Here is a 26,944-nt window from a genome sequence, read left to right on the forward strand (position 1 = left end):
GTAATAGCTTTTCTAATTCTAACAGGTCAGATTCTTCACCTGGAGCTGCCAGTCCGAAATGGTGCAATTGCACAGGGACATGTTTGAACAAATGATATCCAGGTAACAAAGTCACTCAACTTTACCATAGCCATGTCAGACATGTGACTAGAGGACTGCGACATGCCTAGTAAAAGTGGTGGAATGGAAAATATCTGACTAAATGAACAGTGCTAAATTTTGCAACAATGTTGTGGCAAGGTGACACTTCAAGGGCAACTGGCGTGCAGTTGGACTACATGTCTACTGTTGGCAGAAGGGATACATCTATGGGCAAATGCAGCTGCGCAGGATGTATTGCATGAAGCACATGGATGACCCATACGACTCAGGCGCACACACTCTCACCTGGCACACAAACAGAAGCCCTCACACACACCATGCACATGGATGACACACACATGCATGTGCACTCACCGGACAATGCCTCGTAATCAGGGAGATCTCCCACGCCTTGGATCTGTTCCTCCGTGACGTAGGTCCCAGCGACTGACTCATGTGGAGTGAGTTCCATGTCTACTACTGGAGACCCACCTCCAGTCACTAGAGTTGCGGCATGACTTGAGGCCAGCTTACTCTTTGCCCTGCGCTTTAGGTCATTCCAGTGCTTATAGCAATCATTGGCTGTGCGCCTCACGATTCCAAGGGCACTTACGATGTCCGCAACGGTCTGCCAGTGTGCCTGGCGTTGTGCAGGTGTGGTCTTGGATCCTGCAACAATGACCATCTCGTTGTCATGTGCGGACACATACTCGACAAGTGCATTCAGTTCGTCATCCGTGAAGCTGGGCTTCCTGGACGGGCCGGACTGTGTAGCCGTGTCTGGGGCATCAGCCTGTGCCGGACGAGCACTCTTCCTCTTCCGCTTGGAAGGTGGTGGTGATCCTGAGTGTCCTGCGCCGCTCTGGACACTAGGGGCAGGAGCCCTGGTGGACTCTGTATCAGGAGTGTGGGATTGCACACTCAGCATGGGAGTTGGTGCAGGCATTGGCTCTAGTGTGATGGTGTCAGGGGGAATATCAGCAGCATGGACTAGGACCGACACTGTCCGGGCTGGGTGTGTGAGGGCTGGGGTGGATGGAGCCGCAGCTGCCGCTGCAGCCTCTCCGCCCTGCCTACTTGGTGCAGCAGATGACCTTGCTGCCCCAGATGCACATGGCATGGTGACATCAACGTGCACCAGCGCACGTGTCATAGGCCTGCTGACCTGGAAGTCAGCCATGGAGTCAGCCAGGTCTGGTGCCACAATGGGCTGGTCCAACAAGGGCTGAGCATGGATGGTGTCAGCCACATCAGCCTCAACGGGAGGGGGGGGGGATTATGGGTGCCCTTGACTGGTCCTCCACACATGGGGGGACAGGCTCACCCTGCAAGTAACGACCACGTCCCCTACCGGATCCACCATGGCCACCACTTGTGGCTCTTCCACCTTTGCCACCCTTACGGAATCCTCGCCTCCCAACCATGGCACTGATGTTGATGTGCGTATGGGAGTGGCTGTAAAATATTGTCCTGGGCAATTGGGGGTCAAAGGGGTTGGGTACCAGATGGTAATTGTACCCTAGTGCTCTTGCAAGGCTGATTGTAACCCCTGGGGAAAGATGACGGGTCACGCTACGCACAGGAGCCCCAAAAAAGGGAGATGACGTGCACGCAACCCCTCCTAGACCACGTGTGCAGAAAGAAAAACCTGCACTACGCTGTGGCACCCAGTAACACAAGAATGAACGTATGCATGTCACACGCAGCCTAGAATGACCTCTGAAGGGGTAGGCTACACACGGGGCGAGCACAGATGTTAGATACGTGCGTGACTCACCGTCTGCCAGGTAAAAGAGCGTGAAAAAGGAGCGCATTTGGTTGGCAACACCCCCGCCAAAAGAAGATTTGTACGCTGTCTGAGGAGACAGGACAACAGTAGAATGGAACACTGTTTGAGGGAACAGGCCCAGGTAAACCAGTAAAAGAGAAAAAAGAGAAGAATCTGTCAGAGGTAACAGGGAATACGAACTTGAAAAGCCGTGAAGTAAATCGCGTGTGAACCGACAAGAAGTACAGAATTCACCCACTCGCTCTCCACGAAAAGCACGTACAAGGAAATGGTGTTCTACGCGTACCTTTTATACAGGCCCACACGTCCAACGTCACTTACGCGGCGTGTACGCGCTAGGGCCATTTCCACCAATTACACGCTTTGTGACTTCTGCGTGTACGGCCATTTCCACCAATTACACGCTTTGTGACTTCTGCGTGTACGGCCATTTCCACCAATTATACGCTTTGTCACTTCTGCGTGTACGGCCATTTCCACCAATCACATGCGATGAGACTCTGACGTGCAGTCTTTCCACGTGTGCTCTGTCATCACGTGCTGTGTGGGAAACACCCGTGCGGGTCACGTCACAGACGCGCTTACGCGCTGAGGGCCTTTGGTCCAATAGAATCGCGTATGCGTGCTGACGCGCTTACGCGCAAAGGGCCTTTCCTCGGTTTTCACGCTGACGTGCAGGATTTTCACGTGCCAAATCACTCCGTACCAAGCTGGCCACGCGTAAGCACACGGAAGACCACGCTCCTGCCCAGAAGGCCGAACTACTGCCCCCCCAGAGCCCCGAGCACGCTCCCACCTGCCATCTGCTGCTGCCTGACTGCCTGCTGCCCACGTGCACTGCCATTTGCTGCCTGCACATCAGCCAGGGGTGCTGTTGCTGTGACCACCCCTGCTGGAACCGAAGACTCCTGACTGGAATTCCATCGCTCCACAGCCCAGCCCCAGGACCCAGTTGCCCACCCACTCCTGCCTCTGGGGTTGTCATGTCGGGGCAAACACCATCTGTGACCACTGACAACCCCCGGCCAGAGAGGCAGAGGGGCACCAGCTTCAGTGCCACCGAAGTTGGTGTCCTCGTGGAGCAAGTCCTGGGGCAGTATGATGCCCTCTTTGGAAGTTCCCGCGCCGACAAGGAAGGACGGACTTGGATCTGGACTGACATCGTGACTGCCATCAACGCGGAGGGGGTGGCAGTCCGGGACTTACAACATGTCAGGAAGCGCTGGGAGGACTTCAGGTCCAGGACCCTGAACAAGGCCCGGCGCCTCTTGAAGGCAGCGGATGCCAAGGGGCGCCGGGGCCACTTGTCGGAAGAACAGATGGGGGTCCTGGAACGCATATCCCCAGCGCTCCACGTCCAGGTCCTAGAGAAGCAGACCCGTCTGGAGTCGAGCAGTGAGTGTACATGCATCCTGGTTGTGAGCAGTGCGTGTGGTGATCGTTCGCCATTGTGCCGGTTGCACATCTGTTTGTATGGGGTCGAGTATGGGTGGGGGTGTACAGGGCCGTGGGGCTGACACATGCGAGGGCTGTAATGTGTGAGACATGGATGGTGCTTGTGTGTGTGGGCTTGCATGGCAAATGCAGTTGTGCTGGCACACATGTTTGGATGAATGTGTATGTAAGTAGACATGTCCGTGATGTCAGGCATGTATGTTGTTTTCGGCTGCATGTATGAGCACTGTGTACATGTGCATGTGTGTGTATTTGTCAAGGGTGCAACAGTGATGCAACATGGATGCATGTGACAGCGGTATGTGGAAGCCTGATTGGCAGATGTGACATGGATGCCCGTCTGAACAGTGCGATACTTGGCAGAGGTGTAGACATGCATGCAAGTGTGGTGGTGTGTGTACATGTGTGGTGCACTTCCTGTGTTGCATGTGATGTCTGGCTCCCCTTTGGCTGCTGATGCTGTTGTATGTGTAGGGATGGTGCTGGCAGTTGCGATATGGCTGTGGTATGGCACATGTGTGCCAGTTGCAATGACATGTGTGTTGGGGATTGTGATGACATGTCTGAGGTTTGCCAATGCCACTCATGTGCAACTGTCATGCGTGTATGTGTCCATTGTACAGTGCCCTGATGCCTGTGTTTTGTTTCTCCCTGTCTGCAGCATCAACTGATGAAGAGGGCGGAGGAGGTGCTGTGGAGCACAGCGGCGGGGATCCGACCGCCAGCCGGAGACGCAAGGCCCGGCTCCCCTCCCGTGTTGTCATCTCGTCGGGGAGTGAGGAGTCCGGTGCCGTGTCCCAGGCCGCAGCTGCCGGGGGGAGGTCCAAGAGGCGGAGGTTGCAGTTGGACTCCTCGGCAGCAGAAGGGGCAGCTGGGACCCCACAGGGCCCAACGGGGGAAGATGGCACGGAGTCATCCAGGTTGGTGGGGGATTTGGTGGAGGAGGGGGCCGCGCAAGCACCAGAGACGGGGTCTGGAGGTGGGGATCCCACTGGTGCTAGTGGTGCAGTGCAGGACCAGGGACAGGAGGCAGCACAGGCGGCCGCGGAGGTGCCTGTGTGCAATCCTGTCCCCGATCCTGTCCCTGCATCATCTTGCACCAGCAGGGATGCCTACGTCCAGACCCGTTTTCAGGCAGGGGATGAGCTGACGTCAACTGGCCTTCCTCTGCCTGCGGACGTGGCCATCCAGGTCCGGGTTGAGCCTGTCCTGGCTGGTGTGGCGTTGCGTCAACGGGCCATGTGAGGTGCCTGCAGTCTTTTCATGGAGAGACTGCACGTCATCTCGAATGGCTCGTTGACCACGTCAGCCTGCTGGGACAGGTCACCCAGGCCGGATTCCGCTGTCTGATGGGGCTTGCTCCGACCGCCTCCTCAACTGGACCCCCTACGCGCCAGTCGTCCTCTGTTCCATCTTCCCACCCATCAGTCACCTGGGTGTGCTGTGGATCTGCCACTGACGGTGCGGCCAGGCTGGTGGAGGAGGCATCCCTGCCACAGTCGGGAGTCGGAGGTCCAGCAGGGGTGGCCACATCAACAAGTGCACCCCAGCCGGCGGAGAATGTGCAGGCAGCAGGAGGCAGTGCACGGGCAGAGGCAGAGCAGCAGCAGCAACATGGTGGGAGACATGAAGGCTCGGGGCTTTCGACATCGGAGGGGCAGGCATCGGCCGGAGGGCAGGGGGACCCAGAACAGAGAGTGTCTTCCGTGTGGCAGTGGTTGGGCCACGCCATAGGTGCGGAGCGGCAGCGGGCGGAAGAGGCGCGGCTCACAATGGTCAGGGCGGAGAACTCCATGCGGAGGGCCCTGAGGCGGGCCGAGTGCCTCGAGGCAATCCGCAGGGGGTTGGAGGAGGACACAGCGCGATCTGAATGACACCTGGCCTAGTAAGATCGTTGTCTGTCTCCCCTTGTCCCCCCCCCTACCTCGTCGCGCCTTGAAACACTTGTGTATAGGCGCGTTACAAATGCCTTATCATATCATATCATATCATATCATCATGTCCCTGCGGACCCTCGGGGCCATGGAACTGGACCCCCTCCGGGACATCGAACAGGAGTTCGATGATGCCCTGGCCCGGGACACCACAGAGTGAGCCGCTGGACTTGCCCGCCGCCTTTGTATATAGTTCTTTAGTTTTAGGTTTCCTTTCGTTCTTATTATGATTTGGAGTCGACGGACACTGCTCCACTTTTTGTATATAGTTGATATTTAGGTAGGTTTTTTAGGAGGTTTCCTTTGTTCAGTTGGGCTCATGGACCCTTGTTATTTTTGTACATAGTTCTTTGTTGCATGGAGATATTTTTACATTTGACTTTGGACATAATTTTTTAGGATTTGGATTTCCAGTTTTGTGTTTTTATAGGACATGCAGCTTATTTTTTCACATTTACATTGTAGTTAGTTTTCTTTCTTTAGCATTCTTTATTTTTTTATATACAATTTTGTTTGCATAGTTCACTGTGTGGTATCATCTCATTGGTTTCATGCATGTCATGTTGTGTGTTTTCCCATTCAATTGCAAACAATGTGTGTGACGGACATGGGTTCATTAGCTTCATGAACATTGGGGGTGTAACATGTGATTTCCATTTCCATGTGGGTGAATGGGTTACTTGGTAGGGCTTTTTGGCTGTGGAGGCTGACCATTACGCACATGATTGGGGATTGTGAGGACCTGGTGGGGGCTGCCCATGGTGGCAGGGGGGTGGGGGTGGTGGGAGACATGAGTGGGGGCCTGGTGGAGGGTGACCCTGGATGCTGGGGGGTGGGGTGCAGGGGGACATGAGTGGGGGCCTGGTGGAGGCTGCCCCTGCACTGCCGGGGGGTGGGGCTGGTGGGAGACATGAGTGGGGGCCTGGTGGGGGCTGCCCATGGTGGCAGGGGGGTGGGGGTGGTGGGAGACATGAGTGGGGGCCTGCTGGATGGTGACCCTGCACTGCCGGGGGTGGGGGTGGTGGGAGACATGAGTGGGGGCCTGGTGGAGGCTGCCCATGGTGGCTGGGGGGTGGGGGTGGTGGGAGACATGAGTGGGGGCCTGGTGGAGGGTGACCCTGGATGCTGGGGGGTGGGGGTGCAGGGGGACATGAGTGGGGGCCCGGTGGAGGCTGCCCCTGCACTGCCGGGGGGTGGGGCTGGTGGGAGACATGAGTGGGGGCCTGGTGGAGGCTGCCCCTGCACTGCCAGGGGGTGGGGCTGGTGGGAGACATGAGTGGGGGCCTGGTGGAGGGTGACCCTGCACTGCCGGGGGGTGGGGGTGGTGGGAGACATGAGTGGGGGCCTGGTGGAGGCTGCCCCTGCACTGCCGGGGGGTGGGGCTGGTGGGAGACATGAGTGGGGGCCTGGTGGGGGCTGCCCATGGTGGCAGGGGAGTGGGGGTGGTGGGAGACATGAGTGGGGGCCTGCTGGAGGGTGACCCTGCACTGCCGGGGGGTGGGGGTGGTGGGAGACATGAGTGGGGGCCTGGTGGAGGCTGCCCATGGTGGCTGGGGGGTGGGGGTGGTGGGAGACATGAGTGGGGGCCTGGTGGAGGGTGACCCTGGATGCTGGGGGGTGGGGGTGGTGGGAGACATGAGTGGGGGCCTGGTGGAGGCCGCCCCTGCACTGCCGGGGGGTGGGGCTGGTGGGAGACATGAGTGGGGGCCTGGTGGGGGCTGCCCATGGTGGCAGGGGGGTGGGGGTGGTGGGAGACATGAGTGGGGGCCTGCTGGAGGGTGACCCTGCACTGCCGGGTGGTGGGGGTCGTGGGAGACATGAGTGGGGGCCTGGTGGAGGCTGCCCATGATGGCTGGGGGGTGGGGGTGGTGGGAGACATGAGTGGGGGCCTGGTGGAGGGTGACCCTGGATGCTGGGGGGTGGGGGTGCAGGGGGACATGAGTGGGGGCCTGGTGGAGGCTGCCCCTGCACTGCCGGGGGGTGGGGCTGGTGGGAGACATGAGTGGGGGCCTGGTGGAGGGTGACCCTGCACTGCCGGGGGGTGGGGGTGGTGGGAGACATGAGTGGGGGCCTGGTGGAGGGTGACCCTGGATGCTGGGGGGTGGGGGTGCAGGGGGACATGAGTGGGGGCCTGGTGGAGGCTGCCCCTGCACTGCCGGGGGGTGGGGCTGGTGGGAGACATGAGTGGGGGCCTGGTGGGGGCTGCCCATGGTGGCAGGGGGGTGGGAGACATGAGTGGGGGCCTGCTGGAGGGTGACCCTGCACTGCCGGGGGGTGGGGGTGGTGGGAGACATGAGTGGGGGCCTGGTGGAGGCTGCCCATGGTGGCTGGGGGGTGGGGGTGGTGGGAGACATGAGTGGGGGCCTGTTGGAGGGTGACCCTGGATGCTGGGGGGTGGGGGTGCAGGGGGACATGAGTGGGGGCCTGGTGGAGGCTGCCCCTGCACTGCCGGGGGGTGGGGCTGGTGGGAGACATGAGTGGGGGCCTGGTGGAGGGTGACCCTGCACTGCCGGGGGGTGGGGGTGGTGGGAGACATGAGTGGGGGCCTGGTGGAGGCTGCCCCTGCACTGCCGGGGGGTGGGGCTGGTGGGAGACATGAGTGGGGGCCTGGTGGGGGCTGCCCATGGTGGCAGGGGGGTGGGGGTGGTGGGAGACATGAGTGGGGGCCTGCTGGAGGGTGACCCTGCACTGCCGGGGGGTGGGGGTGGTGGGAGACATGAGTGGGGGCCTGGTGGAGGCTGCCCATGGTGGCTTGGGGGTGAGGTGGTGGGAGACATGAGTGGGGGCCTGGTGGAGGGTGACCCTGGATGCTGGGGGGTGGGGGTGCAGGGGGACATGAGTGGGGGCCTGGTGGAGGCTGCCCCTGCACTGCTGGGGGGTGGGGCTGGTGGGAGACATGAGTGGGGGCCTGGTGGAGGGTGACCCTGCACTGCCGGGGGGTGGGGGTGGTGGGAGACATGAGTGGGGGCCTGGTGGAGGGTGACCCTGGATGCTGGGGGGTGGGGGTGCAGGGGGACATGAGTGGGGGCCTGGTGGAGGCTGCCCCTGCACTGCCGGGGGGTGGGGCTGGTGGGAGACATGAGTGGGGGCCTGGTGGGGGCTGCCCATGGTGGCAGGGGGGTGGGGGTGGTGGGAGACATGAGTGGGGGCCTGCTGGAGGGCGACCCTGCACTGCCGGGGGGTGGGGGTGGTGGGAGACATGAGTGGGGGCCTGGTGGAGGCTGCCCATGGTGGCTGGGGGGTGGGGGTGGTGGGAGACATGAGTGGGGGCCTGGTGGAGGGTGACCCTGGATGCTGGGGGGTGGGGGTGCAGGGGGACATGAGTGGGGGCCTGGTGGAGGCTGCCCCTGCACTGCCGGGGGTGGGGCTGGTGGGAGACATGAGTGGGGGCCTGGTGGAGGGTGACCCTGCACTGCCGGGGGGTGGGGGTGGTGGGAGACATGAGTGGGGGCCTGGTGGAGGGTGACCCTGGATGCTGGGGGGTGGGGGTGCAGGGGGACATGAGTGGGGGCCTGGTGGAGGCTGCCCCTGCACTGCCGGGGGGTGGGGCTGGTGGGAGACATGAGTGGGGGCTGCCCATGGTGGCAGGGGGGTGGGGGTGGTGGGAGACATGAGTGGGGGCCTGCTGGAGGGTGACCCTGGATGCTGGGGGGTGGGGGTGCAGGGGGACATGAGTGGGGGCCTGGTGGAGGCTGCCCCTGCACTGCCGGGGGTGGGGCTGGTGGGAGACATGAGTGGGGGCCTGGTGGAGGGTGACCCTGCACTGCCGGGGGGTGGGGGTGGTGGGAGACATGAGTGGGGGCCTGGTGGAGGGTGATCCTGGATGCTGGGGGGTGGGGGCGCAGGGGGACATGAGTGGGGGCCTGGTGGAGGCTGCCCCTGCACTGCCGGGGGGTGGGGCTGGTGGGAGACATGAGTGGGGGCTGCCCATGGTGGCAGGGGGGTGGGGGTGGTGGGAGACATGAGTGGGGGCCTGCTGGAGGGTGACCCTGCACTGCCGGGGGGTGGGGGTGGTGGGAGACATGAGTGGGGGCCTGCTGGAGGGTGACCCTGCACTACTGGGGGGGTGGGGGTGGTGGGAGACATGCATTGTTGATCAGTAGTGCAAGGTGACATGTGGGTTGGTTGGGGGGCATGCCCATGGTGAATGGGCTGCCTGCGGGACATGGGCAGGGGTGCAGGGTAGTCCCCCGTGCTGTGGGCTGCCTGCAGGGGCCGTGGAGGTTGTGGAGCGTACACCTGGGAGGACCCACACGGCCAATTCACGTGTAGTACTCCCCAGAACCCCTGAAATACACATTCCCTGCTGGTATCACGTGTGGAACTTCCCGCGCACCCCTGAAATACACGTACCCTGCTCGCACTGGGACTATCGCGTGTGGAACTTCCTGCGCACCCCTGAAATACACGTACCCTGCTCGCACTGGGACAATCGCGTGTGCAACTTCACGCAAACCCCTGTAATACACGTAGCACACTCCCCCAGGCCCGATCGCGTGACTAACTTCACGCTAACCCCTGAAATACACGTAGCCCGCTCCCCCAGGCCCGATCGCGTGAGTAAGTTCACGCGAACCCCTGTAATACACATAGCCCGCTCCCCCAGGCCCGATCGCGTGAGTAAGTTCACGCGAACCCCTGAAATACACATAGCCCGTTCCCCCAGGCCCGATCGCATGAGAAAGTTCACGCGAACCCCTGTAATACACATAGCCCGCTCCCCCAGGCCCGATCGCGTGAGTAAGTTCACGCGAACCCCTGAAATACACGTAGCCCGCTCCCCCAGGCCCGATCGCGTGAGAAAGTTCACGCGAACCCCTGTAATACACATAGCACGCTCCCCCAGGCCCGATCGCGTGGGAAAGTTCACGCGAACCCCTCCCCCAGGCCCGATCGCGTGAGAAAGTTCACGCGAACCCCTGTAATACATGTAGCCCGCTCCACCAGGCCCGATCGCGTGTAAAACTTCACGCGAACCCCTGTAATACACGTAGCACGCTCCCCCAGGCCCGATTGCGTGAGAAACTTCACGCGAACCCCTGAAATACACGTACCCTGCTGAAATCGCGTGTGGAACTTCCCGCGCACCCCTGAAATTCACATACCTTGCTCGCACTGGGCCAATCGCGTGTGGAACTTCCCGCGCACCCCTGAAATACACGTTCCCCGCTTGCCGTTTGCTGTTTGCCAGCCCGGTGAACTGGTCCAGGATTAGCGCAGCCCTTTGCGATGATTTAGCGATTTTGATGGCTTTTCCTTGCGCAAGGGCGTTCTTCGTGGCGTTGCTGGCGCTGCTGCAGGGTCGCTGCGATTCTCTGCGCCACGGCTGGTTTGGGAGCCTTAAATCCATGAATACGCTGTGCGTGGAAATCGGTTTTAGCGCACGTGCCTGGCGCAGACAATCGCACGCGGACACTCTGCGCCAGCCGCTTGCGACACTTTTCTGCGAAATTCTATGAATTACCCTCTTGGTCACTGAAGTCCCGTATGCTAATGGTTGAACTGTAGCCTCTGAGCCAGAGACTGTGCTAAGCTTGAGTCCTTTCCGCCTTATCCCGTGCTGAAAATGTGGGAAAGGGAGGCCCTCACATTTTCCAATACAAATGCAATCATATTTGCTTACTGAATACATGCCTACTAATCCTGTAATGTATAGGTCTAAATAAGATTACCATTCACCTCCAAATTCCAGGTTAGAATTTAACGCAGCATATTCTTTCCTGAGAACTGCCCATGGCATATACATCATCGTCACAAAATATCTGAAAACACCCTGGAAAATTCTTCATTATGCTGATTTCCTAGCTCAGTAATAAAGAAACAAATCAAGATGGAAGATCAAAACAGCAAGAATTTCGGAATAATTTATTTAATCTCAAAGTTGTAGCAAGGTGTTAGGTATTGCTTGATTGCAAGAGAACAGATAATGGACAGAGTTGACAATTTGACCGTTGGGGGTACTGCTGCGTACCAACCTCTTACATATTGAGGGTATTTGCCTCATATTTGTGCACAATCTCTAAGGGGCAATTTGACATTACAGTATAAAAAGAGCGAGTGCTGCCCAGGACTGCTAATGGTCCATGGGTATCATAGAACAAAACACACAACAACAAGTGTAAAACAGAAAAGTAGGACAAGGTGTTGTGTCGCGGATCGATACTGTTGTGTTCTGGCCACCTGTAGCAATAGATGGGAGCTAGTTGATGACGTGGCCTTCTTCAGGATGGGGGTGAGGGGTAACACTGTCCGTGTGGTATCTGTTGGAATGAAAAGGCTGTCAGGCTGGGTTTTGACCTCTGTGGCGTAGTTAATTTATATTTTAAAATACTTGTTAGTGGCTAGTTTTTGCCAACAAATACACTGCAAGGTGCATTTTAATGGAGCTTACCGTCAAAAGAACGATAAAGCTGCTGCACAGTTTCCCTCAGCGTTGTGTGATGGAGACTGGTGGAGGGGTGTAGGAAACACACTGCTCTTGAAGACAGAGTGGTGGTTACTCTGCATGTTCTGGGTCCAATTGGATTGGCCCGGATGTGGTGGCGCCCCTGAATGGCGTATTACATCCACAGTTCTGGGGGCAGATTAGAGAAATGATGTGTGAACCATGAGGTCCAGCATTATGCATTTGTGATTGGTGCCGATTGGTGGCATGCAAAGAGCTGAGAGGAGAACAATGGCCGTTACTTGGTGTGCAGAGACACGAGAGGACGTATTGGTGTCTAAAGTCCAGTGGTGGACTGTACGAGGTAATCGAGGTTGGCTCTGATCGCCACTATGGAGTGGATTACACATGCAAGAAATTTGCGTGTGTGGGATCTGAAGAGACTGTGTGCACACTGATGTGGAAGGCGCATCAAGAAGTGAAAAATGCTAAATTGGAATTTTAGGAATTTTTAAAGCGGCTGGCATGGTTAAGCTGCGACTGCGTCTTCTGGTGTACTCATCCCAAGGACACAGGCATAATGGGCTGGGCGTTAGAACTCGATGAGTGCAGCATGATCTAGGCCAGCATGCAATTAATGGTACCGGAGGCTCTGGATGGCGAGCAACTTACTTGGTAGACCTCGGCTTGTGCACCATGATCTAGGCTCGCATGCAATTAATGGTGCCAGAGGCTTTGAGTAGTGAGCGACTTACTTGGTAGGCGTGGAATCTCGGGATCACTGTATCGGTGTAATGGTGCACTGTGTAGCACCGAGAGAATAAGTAGTGAATACAGGACCTTCCTTGCTGGGGCCCAACCAATAGTGAGTCGCTAGGTGGGCCAATAAGGAGGAAGGTGTGGCATCGGATAGAACGAAAGTGAAAGAGCCCGTGATAGGCTGCATAAGGACACGTGATGCCTGAAATTACAGCACGGAGCCTGATGGGCTAGGTAGGCCAATCAGGAGGGAGGTGTGGCATCAGTTAGAATGAAAGTGAAAGATTGTGCATGAGGACAATTGTTGCCTGGAATAACAGCACGAAGCCTGATGGGATTTGTGGTCCTAGTGTTGAAAAAAGCTGTATAATCAGGTCGAACGTTCTATGATAGGCAACCTTGTATGTCAAAACAAGATGGGGCCAGTAAAAAATCATACGGACATGGGTCAATACACGTGTATATGTGGTGAGAAGGAATACACTTAATGCGTGTGTTGATGGAGTAACATATACAGAGGAAATGGAGTTTGATACTGGGGTGTTGAGGACATCAAGGCATGTCATTGTATTAACCTTAACCTATAAAGGTGTGCGTGCAATACATGTGAGAAGTTTGGTATATTAATATAATGCATAAATCAGGTCATGGCATGACGTGTCCAACATCTCTCGACTGCAAGGTTTGTCTGTATGTAAATATATTGACATTGCAGGAAGTGTTCACATGATACAATAGCTTTAACAATTCAGCATAATCAGGTGTGTCTGTGTATAAATATATCGACATTGCAGGAGGTGTTCACCTGATACAATAGCATTAAGAATTTTAGCATAATCAGGTATCAGTGCATTGAGACCCTGAATTGGTGCAGAATGAGTCTTCAAGTAAAATGGAGGACAACTCCGACATTTAAACGGAGGGATCAACAGCGTAATTGTGCCTGCTGGAACACATACGTGTGGGTCTCCTGGTGTGATGCTGAGTGTGGGCCTCAAGTGTGTGTTCGTTTTGCATGGGGAGTGGTGCCCAGAGCCACATGTGAGTCTAAAACTGGAGCAAACAATTGTTGTAGTGCTAGAGCTCTTTTCGGTGTTGGTGGGTTAGTTCCAAAAGTGCTTACATTCGACAGTGTCCAATCTATGGACCCATTTTTGTTCCAATCTGGTTAAAGCTAAATTGATATCGCCTCCTCGTTTTTGAAGGGTCAGTTGTTGTAGGATCGTCCAGGTGAATTGCTCGTTGGTATGTCCCTTTCTCGTTAAGTGGTTGACGAGTGGTTTGTCAGCCACTGCATTCTTGATGCATGATCTGTGCTCTCCAATCCGTTGTTTGATGGGCCTGATTGTCTTACTAATGTAAATGCGGTCACAGGGACATCTGATGGCATAGATTACAAATTTGCTTTCGCAATTAGTGTGGTTTTTTAGATTCCAATGGAAATCTTTGTAGTTGAAAGTTTTGCTGGATTTTGTGTATCTACATGCCACACATTGACCGGAACTGAAGTGACCGACCACGGGTGGAAGATTCTACAGGGTTTGCATTTGCTTTTCAGGTTCTAGAAAGGTGTGTACCAGAGTATCTCTCAGGTTTTTGTTCTTTTTGAAAGCAAAAGGAGGTTTTTTCGACAGGGTCCCCTCATTTTTCATCAAGTGCAAGTGTTTATTGATGGTGGTTTCTGTAAGATTACTAATGGGACTGAATGTGGTCACACAGACTGCTCTCTTGACAGGTTTTTTTTTCCTTGGGAATGAGACAGATGGTACGGTCTGTGTTAGCTGCTCCCTTTTGTGCCATTTTGATCGATTTCTTGGGATAACCTCTTTCTCTGAGTCGTCTGTAGTTGTTCGGCATGATACTCAAATCTCTCCCTTTCAGTGCAGTTTCTACATACACAGAGGAATTGGCCATATGGTAAGTTGTATTTGAGTCCTGCAGGGTGGTAGCTGGTAAAGTGCAGGAGGCTGTTCCTGTCTGTTGGATACAGAAGAGCTCTGTCTTGAGGTTATTGCCAAAGCGGTAGATACGACCATATAAACGACCATATAAAATTCACCCTTGAATGGGATTTTCAGACCGCCAATTTCCTGGATCTCCACATCTACCGCTCTGGCAATAACCTCAAGACATAGTTGGACACGTCCCATGACCTGATTTATGCATTATATTAATATACCAAGCTTCTCGCATTTATTTCACGCACACCTTTATAGGTTAAGGTTAATACAATGACATGCCTTGATGTCCTCAACACCCCAGTATCAAACTCCATTTCCTCCGTATATGTTACTCCATCAACACACGCATTAAGTGCATTCCTTCTCCGCACATATACACGTGTATTGACCCATGTCCGTATGTGTTTTTACTGGCCCCATCATGTTTTGACACGCAAGGTTGCCTATCATGCGAACGTTCGACCTGATTATACAGCTTTTTTCAACACTAGGACCACAATCCCCATCAGGCTTCGTGCTGTTATTCCAGGCAACACGTGTCCTCATGCAGCCTATCACAGACTCCTTCACTTTCGTTCTAGCCGATGCCACACCTCCTTCCTGATTGGCCTACCTAGCCCATCAGGCTTCGTGCTGTGATTTCAGGCATCATGTGTCCTCATGCAGTCTATCACGGGTTCTTTCACTTTCGTTCTAGGGGATGCCACACCTTCCTCCTGATTGGCCCACTTAGCAAATCACTATTGGTTGTGGCCCAGCAAGGAAGGTCCTGTATTCACTACTTATTCTCTCGGTGCTACACAGCGTGCCATTACACCGATCCGGTGATCCCGAGATTCATCGTCTGCCAAGTAAGTCGCTCATCATCCAGAGCCTCCGGTACCATTAATTGCATGCTAGCCTAGATCATGCTGCACACGCCGAGGTCTACCAAGTAAGTTGCTCGCCATCCAGAGCCTCCGGTACCATTAATTGCATGCTAGCCTAGATCATGCTGCACACGCCGAGTTCTAACGCCCAGCCCATTATGCCTGTGTCCTTGGGATGAGTGCACCAGAACACGCAGTTGCAGCTTAACCATGCTGGCCGCTTTAAAAACTCCTAAAATTCCAATTTAGCATTTTTCACTTCTTGATGCGCCTTCCACATCAGTGCACACACAGTCTCTTCAGATCCCACACACGCAGATTTCTTGCACATGTAATCCACTCCATAGTGGCGATCAGAGCCAACCTCTATTACTTTGTCCAGACACCAATACGTCCTCACGTGTCTCTGCACACCAAGTAACGGCCATTGTTCTCCACTTGGCTCTTTGCATGCCACCAATCGGCACCAATCACAAATGCATAATGCTGGACCTCATGGTTCACACATCATTTCTCTTATCTTCCCCCAGAACTGTGGATGTAACACGCCACTCACGGGTTCCGCCACACCCGGGCCAATCCAATTGGACCCAGAACTTGCAGAGTAACCACCACTCTGTCTTCCAGAGCAGTGTGTTTCCTACACCGCTCCACCAGTCTCCATCACACAACGATGAGGGAAACTGTGCAGCAGCTTTATCGTTCTTTTGACGGTAAACTCCATACAAATGCACCTTGCAGTGTATTTGTTGGCAAAAACTAGACACTAACAAGTATTTTAAATTATAAAATAACTACGCCACAGAGGTCAAAACCCATCCTAACAGACTTTTCTTTCCAACAGATACCACACGGACAGTGTTACCCCTCACCCCCATCCTGAAGAAGGCCACGCCATCAACTAGCTCCCATCCATTACTAAAGGTGGCCGAAACACTACAGTGCCAATCTGCGACACAACTCCTTGTCCTACTTTTCTGTTTTGTACTTGTTGTTGTGTGTTTTGTTCTATGATACCCATGGACCATTAGCAGTCCTGGGCAGCACTCACTCTTTTTATACTGTAATGTCAAATTGTCCCTTAGAGATTGTGCACGAATATGAGGCAAATACCCGCAATATGTAAGAGGTTGGTACGCAGCAGTACCCCCAACTGTCAAACTGTCAAATCTGTCCGTTATCTGTTCTCTTGCAATCAAGCAATACCTAACACCTTGCTACAACTTTGAGATTAAATAAATTAATCCATAATTCTTAATTCTTTCCTAGCTCTACCTGGACATCGTAATGAGCACCTAATAATACTGTCAATGCCATACAGATTTCATCACCAGTAAGAAAAACACTAACAACACCATAAAAGGTGGTGATGTTGATTTTGCATGCAGATAACAGACTTTTCTGTACTTTATCTTCCTGAACTGCTAATCAATCATTGCCCTGGAAGATCATCAGTGCAGTGTAGTCTGGCATTGATGTGGTGCACTAATGATTCCCAATAAGAGTGAAATATGTATGCATTTGTCGGCATCCTTGAAAGCTGTCCGTCTTCGTTTCAAAATACAATGAATGAAGTAGCACTTCACCATAAAACAAATCATTTTCTGGAGCGCAAAGCGTTTGCATTTAGGCCAATTTTCATACCCACAATGTATTGCACATGTGGCAATAAACTGGAGATCAACTTCCAGTGATGGCTACTGGGTGTCACTATGGCATGCGGGACCAGGTTGAAGTGACTAATTCTACTTATTCAACTTTCACATTCAGACAGAAAGGTTTTATTCAAGCCTTTATAAACCGACCATAACTTTGCTGTTGTGTGATAAATATTTTACTAGCACAGTATTATTAAGGTTCCATCAGACTCAACATAGGAAAAAGGAAAAATGCTTTCCCCTATAATTTTAAAACCTGTGGATGGAGCTTCAGCAAAACTAACAAATCTGATTGGCCCTACACATAAGGGGTGTATTTGCCACTTGACTCCCTAAAAATAGGCAAATACTCCCACAAAAATAAAAATCGGGAGCGAAAATACCCCCAACAAAAAATAGGAAACAGACATGTAGAACCTTGTGCCCCTGCTTTCAACCACAGAGCTCCATGGATATGTTATAAATAAATACTCCCATTGGGAATTGGATTTACATTTATATACCCCAAAAATAATTTTGCTCCCAACTTTAAAAAAATAGGGAGTAAAATACTCCCACTTCCAAATCTTATCTGGAGCACTGAATCTGGTCAAGCATGCATAATCTGTTACAAATCCATGCACTGGTTCAAAAGTTGTAAGAAATAAAAAAAACACGTTTTCTCTGTTAAAATGGCAATCTTCATTGGGAAAATACATTTTCGCAACAATTCCTGTAAATGGTTTGCTTCGATTTTCAAAATATTTGGCCCACATGTTCACTATACCTTGAAGTTGTTTATGCTTCAAAAGTTTTGGAAATCACATCAGCCAAACCCAAGATATAAAATGCCTATTACTTCTGACTGCACATCACTAAAACTGTCTCAGTGTAGTTAAATTAGTAATATGTAATATGAAATACAAACATACGAAATCGTATCTCAAAACAGAACATTTCCTCTCAGTACACACACATGCATGTATACTTGTTTAGTAGAAATTCAGATTTATTTTAGGGTAGTCTCTTGCTAATGTGTACATTGAAATATGAAAAGAGTCATAACTAGCTAGATGGAGAGAGGGCAAAAGATGGATAGACAGTTCGAGAGACGGATAGACCCACAGAAAAATAGGTAGGTAGACAGACCCACAGATAAAGATTGAAAGGCACCGAAATAGATTCATACATGCCCTAAACACATATAGACCTGAAAATAGATGGTTAGACCCAAAACTATGTACACCAAAGGACAGAGAGAACTACAAGCATGGTGTCTCACAGAATTAACTTCAATTCACAAAAGGGCGTTAGATATACACAATTGTGACACAAAAGCTCTGCAAGATTCACATATTTTATGCTTATAATACCATCATGATTATCTTAAAAAACATTGTTCTCACTTGGTTAAACATAAAAACATACATACGTTGAAATGTTTTATCACATGGATAATAACAGATTGTATAGTGCAAAATAGACAATTCAATCTCCACTAAACAGGGAGTCAAGAACATGTGTGCTACATAAAACTTTCCCCACCTCATACAAACCGTAAAGTGCTAGAAAATAGTATCTAAATACCTACAGTACTTTAGCAAATGGCTAGAAAGTATTTCATTGTAATATCCACAAGGATTCGACAAAAAAGACATACAAAACAGTCACCTGTCAACTAGAGGAGGTCCTAACATCTCATTTGTTTTTCCACTTTACATTTTTGACTTTCCCTTCTCCAAGTTTCGACAGGCATCCAGAGCTACAGTAGCACTGATACATGTCTTCCACAGGACTTGACTGCTGTTAAAACAATGAAGGATGTAATCTTCAAAAAGCCGCCGTCACATAGGGTTTTTAATTGATCAATAGAAACATTACATAAAAACATTAAAAACAAGTTTCTGCAGAAACTAAGTGTCCACAAATAGTCCATATCTGTCAACAGCTCCTAAACATAATTAATTAATGAGCAAATAACATACAATTCGCTCATACCTGGGGGCCCAATCTGGTCGCTCTCCACCCTCTTGAGGGGTAACTGCAGTTTATTACTTCTGCAAATAGACCAGGCAGAAGGAAGTAAATAAAAAATCAACCTCCTAACCTGATATTGACAATGGCATACATTATTGTCAAAATGCGTATGAAGCACTAGGGCTCTAGGCAAAAGAAGAAGTGCAATGACTTTTAATACATGTCATAATGAAATTAGGAAGTCAATTGTCAAACATTGGCCCCTTTTGCAACTCAACGACCCTAACCTATTGCGCCATATGTTTGGGGAAGGAATCTGAAAGATTGGCTTTCTAAAACAGACAGGGTTACCATGTCTAAACAAAGAACACTGACGTCTATGAGCCATTCGCCCTGCAGGGGGCTGTAATAATTGTGGCCTAACGTCCGCCCGTCGCTCTCTTAAAATAATGGAAAAACGTGGACCTTGCGCAGTCAAAGATATGTAATAGCTTTAATGTTATATACGCTATTATGTGCCCTTGCAATAGAACATATATAGGGGAAACTTCCAGATCAGTGTCAGTAAGAATCACAGAACACAAGTCAAGGATAAGGACGATAACTGGCATAACATCACGGTCCAGAAGATGGTGGGTATTAGAAAATGTTTGTGGAACTGATGAATGTAACACAGCCACCCAACTATCCCAAAGAGAACAATGGAGGATGTACCAAACACATAGCCATGTGCACGGTTTAAACAACCAGGAAGAATGGTGCCAGTTGATATAACTATCGTTGTATAGTACTGGTGTGGTTACAGTACTGGCAGAAATTCACTATTGACCTTTTAGGTGTGGTTTTATTTGATCTTGGCCCCTTTAGAGCCCTGTTTAGGGAAAGGTCTTTTTGGAGATGCAGGACCTGTTGTTCCAATTTATACAGTAGTCAACGTTATTGATTTAACACGGTTTGTCATTTGATATGGTTTGTGTCTTACCCCATTTCGGGGTTTTTCAGATCCCTTGTTAGCTTGGGGTGGGTTTATCCCTTGTAATCAATCAATTGGTATTATTTGATTTTTTCTTTTGCGAAATAGAATTTTCTCTTCTAAAATAGAATGCTCTATTTAAGTCACATTTCCATTAGGGGTTTGTTCATATGTGCGTCCTTTGTATCTTTGTTCAGATAGAACGCAGTGTGATAATTATGAGTCTACGTACCCCAATAATATTTCACATGAAGCATAAAATAAATAATCACCGAGCTGAATCAGATGCAACAGGTAAGAAGCAGTAAGAATCCACCTACTCACTCTCTCATTCCCTTTGACAAAGTCAGAGCAAGGGAGAGTTTCCAGGGAAACCCTCTGGGGAAGAAAACCCGGAGTCTTGATGAGACGGGAATTACAACTTCTGATGCATGGATTTGCATTCGGCCCTCTGTTTAAATTCCAGGAGTGGGTCCTCAAGAACTGCTGTGGATGGAAAGCCAGAAGTTAACAGGGTTTTCAAGATGATGTTTAAAGTTCTCCTGTGATGGGTGTTTGTATACCTTGTGCTTGGGATCCTAATGTGAGGCATCTTATGATAGACAATGGGCGCCTTCCGGGGTCCTCTGTAGTATTCTGGTTGGGGATGGTTTGCACTGAATAGGTAAGGTAATGAATTGAGAGAGAGAGGAGAGAAGGTAAGCTCAGTAAAGAGGAGAGAGGGAGTGAAGCAGCACCTATCGGGAATGGTTCGGGTGAACAGCTGACTGGTTATAGCCATTGCAAAGATACAAGTGAGAACTGGAGTCTCGGAGTTCCCAGGGGGGCGGCTCAACTACCACAGAGGGAAATCAGATCCTGAATAGCATCGAGGGTAAGTACAGGTGAAGTCTGTAAAGAAAGTGACAGTATCGAGAAGCAGGAATGAGGCAACGGTGGAACATACCGGGTGGGGAGGAGTCTCCAGGATTCCGAGACGGGAATCGTTTCCTGAAATACCACGGTGGGAGTCACAAAGAATAGAGGGAGTTTCTAAGAGTGAAAAAGGAAACAGGGATGTTTAGCAAACAAATCTAAAGAAGAGAGCGCTGGAATTTGTAAACCTGTCACAGATTTACAAAGCTTAGCTGAATAGAGAGTAGCAATGAAACTCAGCACCAGTGGAGACTGTAGATATAAACATCCGTCCACGCCGGGGAAGGAGCCAAATCAACCGGGTTCCCAGGAAAGACTGTAATGTTGCACAGTGTTTGTGGAGACATTTTGGGAGAGAAACAACATCGCACTCCAAAGGTCTTCCATTTGCACCAGAATGTAAGTGATTTCAATCCGGCACACACCTAAGTCAAGCCTAGCGTGTAATGCACAACTGAAATCCTTATTTAGTTTTGTCTAAAAGTTCTTTTATTCTGAACAATGTACCACTCATATCATGCCCCTCTCCTGGAACCCCCCCCCCCCCCCGGTCACACTTAACCGGGAATCAGGCTGGTTTGCAGAGTTAAAATATTTATTTATGTATTCACAATTCAATCACACTATGTTTTAAGGGGTACACAATGACCACCAATAGGGTGATGTAACACTAAATAATCTCTTTAATACATCAGGAGTAATAATGAGCAAATCAATTCAGCACAGAAATAATACTTTTGTGTGTGTGTTCAGAACAAATAGCAGTGTGGTTACTATTTCCCCCTGCACACCCCTAAACCCCCCAATAGGCAATGTAAAGAGATAGGAGAAGAGAGCAGGTATTCAGGAATGACAGAATTCAAACAAAATATCAATCCCAATTTCCCCGCAGCAACATAAGAGAAAAACAGATTTGATTGGCAAGTGGTCAGAATGGTTTTAAAGTTATCTTGAGAATGGATTGGATAAAACACTAAATATGGTTTAAATTGCTGAAATTGTTTAAATTCTTATGGGAGCCACTTTGGATAGCTACAGACAAACACTAGCAATGATTTGTTACTAAGAATCAATGGGAAATCTTAAAACTGAGGTCGGGAGCAATCAAAAGCTGTTTTACACGTGTAATAAAATGCCAAAAACAAAATACGCTGCAAACTTTTCAGTGCGGGGTAATCGCGATTACGAGAGAACCGTATGGATTTGGGATACGGGTTTAGATGTGAATTAAAGCTGTGGATGTTAGCAACAAGCAGACGTACAAACACTGAGGAAGTTATGGACATTTTAGTGGAGGTCGTTTTTCTGAGAGAGGCGCAAGAATGGGAAACAGGAATGCAGTTTTAAAATGACAAAAAGAATTTCTTACACTATGTTAAAGACTACCAAAAAGTATAATGCCACACAGGAAGGTCATTCACGGCCGATCATAACAGTTCAGGTGTGATACTCTACTTTCTGTTTGGTTTGAGAATTACTTTTTTAATCAATCAATAGGAAGTTAGGGTTTAGGAACACATATGAGAGAAGAGTCCACGCAAAGATAGTTCTAACAATACTGGCTCGGAAATAACAAGAGGATTGGTTTAGGATAGGGATTAACTAAGCAAGGTACATAGGCTAGTGACACAGTTCTATCTATAGATACTCACTATATGTGTTTCAAAGGGAACCGTCGGGATTCTGGTCAGGACAGACTGCTGGGCACATCAGATTGGCAGCGTCAAGGTGTTCGGGACACCGCACGGCACAACTGGACTGGATCTGATCTGCAATGGCTCTGGTCACAGCACGGCACAACTGGATTGTATCTTTTGGTTCTGATGATGATTCTTTTAGCAGGCAAGCAGTACAGCACAGCACGGCTGTATATATTTTGATGCTCCCCTTAGGTTTCTGGGGTTGGTTCTGGAAATTTTTAGGGCCTAGCTGAAATGGTTCAGCTTTATAATGGGCCTTTCTGCTTGGAATAGTTTCTGGAGTCTGGAGAAAGTAAGATGGATAATTCTGCTGCAGGGTGCTCCGGCAGCTTCGGGATAGTGGGTGAATCTGTGTGTCCTTCTGAGTGCTGAGCTGTCTCTATTTATGCTTATGATAAAGGGTGTGTGTGTGCTGGATTATCCTAAACTCGTCCCTTTTACAGGGATTGGTCAAGGTCTCTCTGCCTTGATAGGAGAAAAACAGGGTGTCACCTTAATAGTGTGGGTTTATGAGGCCTAGAGTCCACCCCTCGTCTCTTGAACACAAAATCTACTTTTGGTACAATACATATTTACACATATGCAACCTCTATAACAACCACATATATAGATCACATATTTTGAGTAGCAGATACTCCTCAAAACCCCGTCGCTGTAGGATCTTGTGTCTGCTTTCCACCGAATCTCGCCCTTTTTATCAGGAACACAATGTCCAGTTTATCAGCAAATTTGTACAAGTGTGCGCGTATAACATGGGCATAAGTGTATAACATTTCATACTTCTATCAGAAATACATTTTGTGTAATATTACATTTTCTGCCGTTTCTTCCCAGAACATGTCACAGAGTTCTGGCGTCTTTTCACCCGTGCATCCAGAAATTACATTAACAATGCTGTTATTTCTATATCTTGCACAATTTTACATAGTAAGTTATATGTATTTAAACAAAATGTTCTTTGTGAATGTTCAGCCACAGATGGCTGTTTGTTTCCGCCTCCTTCTGTCTCCCTGCAGTTCAAGAGCAGTCTCCTCCCTGTTTCTCCTGGGCAGAGGCCATTTACGACCCTTCACAATTAACATTTCCTTTAGCTGGAGGATGTTCATTGTCTCCTTTTGCCTCTGGAGCCCAAATTCTTCCCCCACCCTATAATCATCACTTAGGTGTGATTTCCTGGTGGAAAGAGCTGGAGGAAAGCTGTTATTCCAGTTTGGGTGGCTTTTAGCCAGGGTAAGTTTAAATGGTAATTCTGTTGCATTTTTCCTTAGCTTAAAAACAAATTTGTGATTGCAAACTAGCAGCTGGAACACCTATTTCAGATTCTAAACCATGGGATTAACAATTACAACATAGGTTACTCTCCGGAACAGGCCACTTAGATTTCAAACATTTGGCTTCAGTTTATACAGGTTTTAAAGTTTATCATGCAGGCTTCTGACAGCTGTCATTCAGGTGGTCGAGGGTACTGTGCCCAGATTTTGACAGATTCCACAGGCAGGCAACATTTGCTGTGGATATTTCTTTGATACTTTCAGCTTTTTAGGACATTGTATGTTCATAATGATTTCTTGAACTAAGTGAATTGTAGCACCCAGTAAGAATTTCGGATGTTTAAGGGTGTTTGGTACTGGCATTCTGCAGTTTCAGCAACAAAGAAAAATGATTTAAAGCAAGATTTTGGATTTCTTTTAGCAGAGCACTGCTTTTCCCTCTGTACTCCATTTTCACTTGTTGTGGAGCCCAGTGACATGTTTCAGGAGTGAGATCTCTGTTCCACCACTGACAACATGCGTGGTAGATTGGGCCATCATCTTTTTGTGCTTTGCAGAGCGCGATTTTCAGATGTTTTGGCGCGCACAGCGGTTTTGCGGCCATTTTGATGTTTCTGGCACCATCAAAACACAGGGATGCCGCATGGCAGAGCAAAAGTGGGTCAAGACATCCCACAAGAATGTCCACTCATGCCTCCTAGACATGACATGCAGATGCTTTGTGATTTAGTTTCAGTATTCAGTAACTTCACACATAAGTGTTTTCTTGACTATGAATGTTTTTTCATTACATCTTATGCCATCTTGGGCGTTTGTCTAGAGTGATATGGGTTTATTGGGTTGATATGGGTTTATTGGCTAAGTAACCTATTTGTTCAATGTTTACCTCCGATAAGATTGCAAAGCAGTCTATTAGTCCATTTTTTATCCTTGTTGCTTTGGAAAATACTGCTTTTAAAGAGGGGAAAGACTTTGCGCTGAATATTTGCAGTTCCGAATGGGATTGCTAAGCAGTCTACTAGTCCTATTTCTACCTGCGGTAAGATTGCTATGTAGTCAACTAGTCTGTTTTTCACCTCTGATCTTTTTTAACATATATCTTTTAAAAGCAAGGATGGACTCTGCGCTGAATCCTCACAGTTCCAAACATGATGAAGGTACCTCCGTCCATGGACGCTAATCAGGTAAGCATTCTGAGGGTATATGGTACTCTTTGTTTAAGCACCATGCAGTGGCTATGAGTCCATAAGGGCGGTGCTCTTGCACTTGTTTGAAAAGTGAATGGAGAGATCCATAACTTTAAAACAACCGCTTTAAAACAAAGATGTGTTGTGCTATCCAAGGCTGCAGATACGCGACTCACCGTTCCCTTTGAGTAAAGGCTTCTCTTTGGTCAAACCGGTGAAAGCTGGCATTCCCCACAATTATAATGAAATAAGCAAATAAGAGACACTAATGGACACATGCCAGTAGGGAAAGAGACAGGACCAATTGCGAGTGAGGTAAAAGACAAGTCTTTATACAAAGTTAAAATGGGGCACACAGAGGACTCTGCTACTCCGAGAGCACTCTGCCCAGACAACAGAAAATACACATTATATTACAAAAACACATCATCTATGACATGTACTATAGGGGATACAGTAAGTTGTGCTCATTGGGCAAAGGGGACTAGACATTATACTTTGTTTAAGGGTGTTGTTCCAGGATTGGTCAGCTCCGGACTTGTAACTTCTTGGAGCACGCGGGTGAGCTTGACTCATCTGGGAGGGGTGCAGGGTCAGGCGATGTCTGCGTTGCTGTATTTCATTCTATTTAACTCTTGGCCCTTTTGGCCACTGACATTTTATTATTATACATAAACTTCAATAGACAATGGCCCTCATTACAACCCAGGCGTTAAGGGGTTAACGGCGCCGTAAAAGGTGGCGGCGCCGTTAAACCCTTAACGCCTGATTACGAGGTCCCTTTGCAGGTGGCACTTTAACGCCTGCTTTTAGCAGGCGTTAAAAAACCAACCCGCAAAGGGACCTTGGTGCTAAGTACGGTGCCGCAATTTGCGGCACCGTACTTAGCGCCTTCCCCATTCACATTGAGCCCTATGGGGCAAAAATGGGAATGGGGAAGGGCCATGGCGGCATGGGGAATTACCGCCCCGCCAACCTCAGAATGGGGCGGTAATTCCCCATTCCGCCATGGCGGAGTCGGTAAGTTACAGGCATGGACCATGGTGCTATTAGCACCATGGTCCAACGCCTGGGTCGTAATGAGGGCCAAGATATATATCATCTAAGCATTTGACCTGAGCCACCAAGAGTTAGGGTATATTGGCCCTGGTGCCTTATCTAACACAGTATTTCAAAAACACATTAATCGAGCATCTCTTTGAATCTAATGTGGGTGTTTTACTCTTTGTTAGTACAAGAAGAATATATGGCCACAGGGGATTAGTGATATGGGTGTGAACTGGAGTGGGACATGGGCACGGGGCTTGCAACTGTTACATCAAAGAGGTGTTGGGTTAGGGGCTTGTGGTCTATATTTCTTTAGAAGGGGTTTGCTGGTGCTGAGGCAGGTTTGTGGAAACAGATGTTTTTTTCCAGGACCAGGCTCCGGCCTGGTCACACACAGGGCAATGATGTAAAAGGAAGAGGAGAGATACAGTGTTTAGCTTGCTACACTTCGCACCCAAGCTTCCGTGCAAACAGGACAGCTGTGGATATGGCAGAGGGGAGGAGGTGGCATGCTGGCTGTGTGCTGTGTGCAGAGAAGGAAAGAGGTGCAGGCTTGCATTCAGCATTTACATGCGGCCTAGTAGAAAATGGAGTCGGTAGTTAACACAAAATGGAGTCTTGCGGCTCATAGGCCATGCACAGTTATGTGTCATTCAATGGCTACCTCACACCTTGGCCAGAGGTGTGCTGTCAACCGTGGAATGAGCATATCATGTGCGTCATTAGAAATGAAGGGGGCCTGGGAGACCCTTCCTCCCTTACATTCCCCCCTTTCGTTACTTAAGTAACAAATATTGCAACTCTCCCAAATGTTTCCGTTCATTTTCCTCAGCTATTGCTTCAGCCCAAGCTGGGGTTCCCTATCTTGGCATCCAGGCCCGACACACTGCCCTAAGGCTCTCCCCCCTCCATGCATATTTATCTGGGGTACATGTCATGTATATACAGCCTTCGTCTCCTTCCAGATCTACCCATAGCTCATCGTAACATTCTAATTCACAGGG

The sequence above is a fragment of the Ambystoma mexicanum genome, chromosome 7p (genome assembly GCF_040938575.1).
Source record: "Ambystoma mexicanum isolate Mex_15411 chromosome 7p, UKY_AmexF1_1, whole genome shotgun sequence".
Taxonomy (NCBI): domain Eukaryota; kingdom Metazoa; phylum Chordata; class Amphibia; order Caudata; family Ambystomatidae; genus Ambystoma; species Ambystoma mexicanum.